Genomic DNA, 8,464 nt, shown 5'->3' on the forward strand with positions numbered 1-8,464 from the left:
ATTGAAGCACATAGCTCTTGATAGTGAGACTATCAAGCTTCAGAGTTCTTTCTTTAGAACCCATTTTCGTTTTAGCCATTATCTCCCTTGCTCTCTCTATCTAGCATAAAGAGAGAGTAGTTGGATTCACTTCATCATCGAAGCGTGGACCCGATAGGCCCTTTGTAGCTTCGAGGGACAGTTTTGGTCTAACAAAAAAGGAGTTCGGGAGATATTTTTGGAGCAAGTGTTGCTACCCCTAGTGGATTTCATCCCTACATCAACCTTCAATCGTTGAAAGGTAAAATAACTAAACTCTCTATGGCATGGTTTGGTTTTGATATGCATATGGATATTGGAAACGGGTTTTGCAACGTGTTTTTTGTTCTTGTTTCCACTGCTATCTTTAATGTTTTTTAAATAGCTTAAACCCTTGCATTGATATACCTATTAATGGCGTTCCTCATCATATCAGACTGTGACCCTTAAGGAACTTGAGGCGATACATTCGATTGCCTTGAGGGCGAGCATGGCTTGTTCCCTTCTAAAGTCAAGTGCCTTGTTAATGAGGGAAATTCAGTAGTGACTCACAAAAAATCTGTCAAGTCCTTTAGGGTCTTAGGATTCTTTTCATGGCTTTTTCTTAGTTCGTCATAACTCTTCTTTGTTTTTGGTATTCCACAAGAAAGAGTTCATGGGCATAATCCACCAAAGTATTATAATGAATCCATGTGATTGACCTATAACCAACCAAGTAGATTTAGATCTTGAAACTAAGATCTGTTGTTTCCATACTACAACAATTAACATTTGTTTGTCTTACGATTAGCCAAAACAGAGTCCAGGCGAGAAGGCAGAGGTCGGGTACTACCAGAGGAGACAGGCAGCAAAAAGGCTTAACTCACTAGTTGGGGAGGTTGATGGGTAGAGCCTCAAAGGACCTGTAGGGTTTGCAAAATAAAGAGCAGTCAAGGGGCACACGAGGGTCTTCCCCACGCATGTCGTTCGATGCCTAAGTCAAATATTGATATATGGAAAATGGAATACAGATGTATGTAGATGTATGCATGTATGATGTGTCAAATATGAGCCTCTGTGGGAGTAAGTTCCCGATGAGCTATTATAGGGTGCTTGAGAGACTATGAGATAGATGTTTAAGAGAAATGAATCTGTAGAAAGGATTGAGACTACCAAAAAATAAGGCGTTCGAGAGAAATAAAGCCGCTAAGAGAATCTTGTGGTTGTTTGTTGCTCATCGACAGAATCCTGTGGTTCTTCGTTGCTCGCCAAGAGAATCCCATGGTTTTTCGTTGCTCTCCAAGAGAATCCCATAGCTCTCTGTTGCTTGCCAAGAAAATCTCATGTTTCTCTATTGCTCGCCAAGAGAATCCCATGGTTCTCCGTTCGCCAAGAAAAGGTGAATGTCTTATGAGAATGAGGTATGGGGCTTCTGGAGAGAGTTGGAAGTCTCTCAAGTAAAAGTGATGTTACGATTAGATCCGTCGTTTCACGAATGTGGTCCCCCCTTCCTAAGTCCTGTAGCTAGGTATTTATAGGGCATGATTCACAAGGATGTCAGAGATGACACGTGTTAATCATTCTATGGGAGGTTGGATGATAGGAGAGAACGTCTCCACCAGGAGGACTCCTTTGGCAAAGAGAACTCCCTTGCCAGAGAGGATGTCCCTGCCGAGAGACTCTTCATTGTCGAGAGAATATTGTTGTTGTTTTACTTTTGTATACTTAGTTTTGATGATGAAAAATAATATTTTATTTAATCCCTAAGTCATGAATCAAGGTTGTAGTTTTCAATATAAATCAATTTCAATATCAAGTATTACTTTGTGAGAATGAAAACCAAATGAATTTCAAGTATCGAGATTTCAAAGTCATATTTTTCTAAGTCTGAAAGGTTAACACCTTATAAGCAGACATATATGAAAATGTTTTCTTTTTAGAAAACTATCTCCCGGTATTTCAATAGCTAACATTTATTAGTGATAAAATAATTTTTAATAAATGTTTCAAAAAATAGAAAGTGTATATCTTGGAGGTGGTAAAATCGCAAAATCCTAAGTTTGTACTAAAACCCAAATTCTACTTTTATTATTCTTATGGATTTTGATTTTTTAGATATTTTTATTGAATCCAAATGGGGGATACTTTATTATTTACATTTATGTATTAAAGTAAATGGTAGGTAAAATATAAATTAAACAAAATGAGGACATTAATTTACTTAAACTAAAGAAATGTAAATATGTGGTGATGTTTTGTATCAATCAAGTGTGCTTCTACATGTTATCAGTTTAGTGTTAAGTTTTTCCAAGCGAATAGTCGACTATGTGTTTTAGTGTTGTCGACTATGCCTGTAAATAGTTGACTATATGCTTAAGAATAGTCCACTATGGTTTTTATTCTGTCGATTATGTTTGTATATGATTTTCAAAATCTTTTTCATATTTTTGTATCTGTCGACTATGTGAATGTGTTTGTCGACTATGGGTAATTTGTGTTAGAAGATAGTCGACTATGCTTTCTTGTCTGTCGACTATGTCTTAGTTTTACTTGAAAATATAGTCGACTATCCATTATATTCTATCGACTATCTCTTTTCGCAGAAAGCTTCCAATGGCTAGTTTTTCAAATCCCAACGGTCACAAACGGCTAGTTTCGGGCAAAGCTTTTGGGATGCCTATTTATACAAGTCATGGATGAACTTGAGGAGGCTAATGGATGGGAATGAAATAATTTGAGCTTACTATTATTCTCATTTGTATTTAGAATCGTTTGTGTTTTATTTTTCTCTCTTCAAGGATTTGATCTAAATCTGTATACATTCATTTAAGCCTTGTTTAATTTTGAGACACTGTAACTAAGAGATTCATCTCTTATATTCTCTCCAATTGTACATTTCTTGTATTTTCTAACTTGTGTAGCTAGATGGCCCATTTGATTGGGAGGTTTGTAAATTTCCTAGTCAAGAACTAGAGGACCTACTCGGGTTGAGTAGGGGGTTGATAGTGGATTGTTTTGAAAATCCTTAGTGAGGAGCAAAGGTAGTGGATTAGGCTTGGGTTAAGCCGAACCACTATAAATTCTTGTGTTCATCTCTTGCTTTTAGTTTTATTTAATTTATTATTTCAAGCATTTCAATAATCCTCACTTGCATCAAATTTTCCATCAAAAGGATTTCAACTTTCTATCAAGTTTTTTAAAATATCCAATTCACCCCCCTCTTGGTGTGTGCCATAGCACCTTCCGGTCTAACAAATGCCTTGTCAAGAGAAAACCTTGCCGAGAAGATCTCTCTGCCAAGAGAATGCCTTTTCGAGAGAAAGAGACTTTTTCCAAGAGAGAAGCCTTGTCGAGATGATTTCTCTGTCGAGAAGATCACTCTGCTTAGAGAGTCTTTGTCGAGAGAAACTTTGCCGAGAGAATTTTGTTTCAAAATTCCTATTTTTCGCCCCCTCTTTCTTTGGGTGGTATGACAAGATCTAAATATAACACCCCACCCTAGTCTTAAGCATCACACGAAGGCCAACAACCCCCTAAACACAGGAAAACTCTTAATAAGTTATTTAAGCTAGAATTATGAATTCCAAATTATTAGGATGTTTCTCTAACACATCAAGCCTTAGGGTTGGAAATGAGTTAAGTTGAGCTAAGTTGTGGTTCAATTTAGCTCGACTTATTTAAAATTGGTTCTTCTCTAATTTGACTTGAATTCAAAAAGAATCACATTTCTATATCAAGCTCAACTTAGACCAAGATGACGAATTGCTTAAGCTCAACTCATCTTGGACGAATTGCTTAAGCTTAACTCATTAGGCTCAAATAGCATTCAAATGAGTCAATATGAACCAATAACTAACACAAGCCAAGCAATTCTTGAGCTTGGATCACTAGCTTGATTCATTTAACTCAATTTAGTTAAAATGCAAATAAAAAAAACATAGAAATCTTACTTCAACACACCAAAAATTGATCAATTGAGAAAAAATGCATGGATCAAATATATACTGATTTTGAATTGATAAACTTATTGTAATTAATTATATATTATGTGAAAATTAAATACAGAATAGGATATTCTTTATAAAAAATAAATTTCTAATAACAAATGAAATATTTTATAATACTTAAAATTTTAAGTTTGAAAATTATTTTCAAGTATTTTACTATTAATATATAATATTGAACAAAAATGTATACTCAAGAAGAGGGTAAATGGGATATTTAAAAAAAAATCTATTTAAAAGAATTTTAAGCAAAACTGTTTGAACCTTTAAACTTTTGAAAGCTGATGCTCTGAGTATAAAATTGATAGTGAATAATGAATGAAAAATTCAATCTAAATGACTATTCAAAAGATCAAACTTGCTGAAAAAAAAGTTGCTAAATAAAAGCAGAATAAAAAGTGCAACATATAGTATTATTTATAGTGGTTCGGCACTTCTAGACCTAATTCACAATTTTGACTTCTCACCAATGATTTTCCAACATTTTATTATTCTTAGTTTTTATAGGTTGAACTATAACCTCAAATTTTGCAGATTCAACTAAAATCTTTACTTTTTAGTGGCTAAATAGTAACTGTTTACACAAATTTTACAAGAAGCAGTTGAAACCTTTACAAGTGTTCTTTAATAGCTCATGGGTTTAGTCCTTTCTTCCTTTGTATGCTTAAGAACACTTCAACCAATATTACCACCCAAATGACAGGATTAAAGAAACTTTCATTGGATACTAATAATACCAAATTCAAAATTGAGATAAAAATTACTTCAATATTGAGAATGCTCTTGTTTATATATATATATATATAACATCATTTCTCTTCCATAATTATTGGACAGCACATGCGAGTTAGTTAAAACTGAGCTTGAAGCATTACAACCCTGTAACTATTTCATTAATTATTAATATATTAATTTATGCTTCTTTTGTACCCAGGTGATGAATTAATTTTCATTTTCCTTTGTATTATATTTGGGGCCTACTGCACATGCCCATTCGGCGTTGCCAGTTCTAGCTAGACCCAATGTGAAGAGATCAAATTAGTGGACGACTCGTGTGTATGTAATGAAGAGAAAAAGAGAAAAGAAGAAAAGCTTGAATAATAATAATAATAACAATAGATTTGTCCATGGCATGGCAGGGATCATGATGAGCTTATATATATTTTTAAATGTGCGCCATATTCCTGTGCTCCGCTAATTACGTTTGTACTTAAAAGCATTGGGAGACATACAAAACAAACTTGGAAAGACGACTGAAGTGACGATCATGTGGTATGAGAAAATTCATTCAGAAACTTGCTTGGCTTGTTTTGTTGGTGTCAACCCTATAATTCTATTGGTGCATGGCCTCTGATTGACAGCAAAAGATTCCCATGTAGATATTGACTATTCGAAGAAAATTCAGACAAGCTTAGAAGCCTTGCTCTGCGAAATTTTGTTTGTTGGCAACGTACATATACTCCTTGGTGACTGTCATAGTGATAAGAGACCGGAATCGTAGTCCGTCCATACTCTACCGAGCTAGCTAGCATCGAGAGAGATGACATTATTATTTGGTACCAATTAAACAACCCCCCGGCCGGGGAAATTAATTAAAGACTCTTCTAATTAATTATTAGTTAATGCTTGAGTTATATGTATATATAAGATTTGTTCTGGATGGTTGTTTAATTATGCGTTGATAATTAATGAATAACACCCTTAATTCTTTCTAATTGTAGAAATGTTGAGCTGGGTGATGGTGAACAGAAGTACAAGTAAATTAGGTCAAAAAGTGGCATGGATTATTCTAAGGCCTATTAGAAGGATGATTTGATTTCGAATCTTTGTCCCATAGACAGTAACTGATAGGCCATAAAGGTATGCGTGTAAGTTTAAAGAAAGAAGATAAAGGAATAAAGAGGAGAAGAAGTGATGGTGAAAAAGGGGAAGACAAATTATATTAGGGTTTTGCTTTTCTTTTCTTTTTTCATTTTTCTTTTCTTTCTTGCTTTATTTGTGATCAACGGGGGGAATAGAGAGATGAGGAATCCATGTAATCCAAATGCTTGCAGACAAACAAAGCTACAGAAGAGAAAAAGCAGGCTTCGCTTTACGACCCAGAAAAGGAGATTTCAAACAGCATGACAGAGAGAGAGAGAGAGAGAGGGAGAGAGAGAGAGCTTAGGAAATTGCGTGGTTAGTAACACGACTCTCTCTCTCTCTCCCTCTCCCTTTCTCTCTCTCTCTCTCGTCTATATTTAGTGGGGAATTTAGACGTGACTCCAACCCCACATCTTGCTACTTTCTCTCTGTAAAAACCACATAGAAACCCCACCCGGGATTAGAGAGAACCACTCCACAGGGCTAGCTACTGCTTTGCATCTGGCCATGCTTGTTTTGTGCCAATTCCAATGGGTAGATTTCTTTTGACTAGATAAAGAGGAGCCTGTGGGGCTTATACACTCTTTTGATTAGGACCCAGATTGATCCTCCATAGATCTCCTCCTCCACATCCCCCCCCACCCCCCTCTCCTGAATAAAGACCATTCTCCTCTTTTTCTTCCCCTGTATGTCTGTCTTCAACACCCCTTCTGGCTTTACCCTAGATGTGCCCTTGATGCTAAGCTTCATGAGCAAAGGTCAGCTTTTAGTTTATCATTTCATCTTCTTCACAAGTATACATGCACTTTAATTTCTTCTATTCACATACCTATATGCCTGGCTCCCTGTATGCCATTTGCAGAGCCCACCGGAGAATCGATGTCCTCCGTGGATGGCGTATGAGGAGCCAAGCATATATATACACTCAATTTCATTTTTATGGTATACAAATATATATATATATGCTTGTGCCTTCATTTGAATCCTTGCACTATTATCACTTCAAGGGTTCTATATGTAGTCATTAATTTTTCAGTGAGGCAGGAACAGCATTGTGAAGTTAGGGCAAAGATTGCAGGCCATGTCTCCAGTCTGAACCAGGTAACTTTATATATATATATATATATATCTTCTCTTCTCCACTAATGGGTATCTCTCAGGTTCTGTAGGGTTTATCTTTTGGTTCAAAGATGTGAGTTCAATTATCTTTGCGGATTGCAGGTATTTCTGGGGAAATGATAACATCACTTCTGATATCCCATTATCCCCACACCACTGACACCAGATTTGTACACGTGTAAATAAAAGCTGATCAGTGATCGATCAGCCTGCTGTAATCTCTATTCCCATGAAACTCCTGAAACCAACCACACATTGAGAACATGAGAGTTACAGCCTGTAGGTTGGCCAATCAGCTTCTTGCATATATACGTGCGTGTCCAGTGATATATCCATGGACTATCTAGTCACAGTGACCTAAAACCACCATTTCACACTGTTCCATTAGTTGGTGGATTTGAACTAGTTTTGTTCTTCACTACTTCAAATTGATTCGATCTTTGTCCCAATGTTCTTGTTCGATTAGTTAATTGTTATCAAATGCTCAGAATAGAGTTATTTGCATCTACCATTAGCTCATCCAGATTAGACCTTATCATTCTATGTAGTAAAAAATTTTGTTGAAATATTACTAGATAGAATGTCTTCAAGCGGCCATGAATTTAAAATCAATTAAATGCTTGAATGGCTAATTAATTTTATATTTTGTTACTGATGAAAGGTTATTAAGGGTACTTCCATATATATAATATATATATATATATATAAATCAAAACAGTACATGCTAGCACATTTTTTATCTTTCACTAATACTGTGAGCAAATCTTTTGTAGTTAAATGGTAAATATTTTGGAAGTTAATTTACCTGGTTAAACAAGATATACTTTGAACTTTCCCAATGACGCTAATATGTTTACTTTTATCGTATAAATACATATATTGTGGATATATAAATATGCACCTTGGGGGAACTGTTCCTGTGGATATATAAATATGCACGTTGGGAGAACTGTTCCTGTCAGAATATATATATATATATATAAATGAACATATTAAATCTTATGCACTTGTTCAATTTTTATATATCAACCCCCACTCTAGCCTCCCTCTCCCTCTCTCTCTCTCTCTCTCTCTATGAATTTATATGCTTGTAGAAGCTAAAGCAAATACCTCAGGATCATATAGTTTAGTGCAGGGGCAATGATACATATATCCTTCTTTCTTAATTTATTCATGCGTGTGCGGTCTTGTGGGTGGGGCTTCATCATGGAGAGCAGAAAGCAAGCAATGTGAGAGAAATAGAATCAATGGCTGTGATGAAGCTAAGTGAATCTCATGAGATGAAGCCAGCTAGTTTTTCTTTTTTCTTTTTTTATATTTTTGTAATATAGGGATTTCAAGTTTTGTTCGATTAATCTCTCACATATCCGTACACACTGATTTATACATGTAGATCAAGTAAAAATCCACCCAAAAGCCAGTTTCTTCTTCAATTCACTGTGCTTGGCTAATAGGGAATCTGATTTGTGGTCAATGCAGGT

At 35.5% G+C, this 8,464-nt stretch overlaps 1 long non-coding RNA gene across 1 annotated transcript; it reads left to right on the forward strand.

Moving 5' to 3' along the window:
* Positions 1-6,186: 6,186 nt before the first annotated feature.
* LOC127796336 (uncharacterized) lies at positions 6,187-7,489 on the forward strand. Its single transcript, XR_008021982.1, has 3 exons — positions 6,187-6,622; positions 6,901-6,965; positions 7,086-7,489. It is a non-coding gene; the product is annotated as an uncharacterized LOC127796336 (long non-coding RNA).
* Positions 7,490-8,464: the final 975 nt, after the last annotated feature.

This window comes from Diospyros lotus, chromosome 3, assembly GCF_014633365.1.
Source record: "Diospyros lotus cultivar Yz01 chromosome 3, ASM1463336v1, whole genome shotgun sequence".
NCBI lineage: Eukaryota > Viridiplantae > Streptophyta > Magnoliopsida > Ericales > Ebenaceae > Diospyros > Diospyros lotus.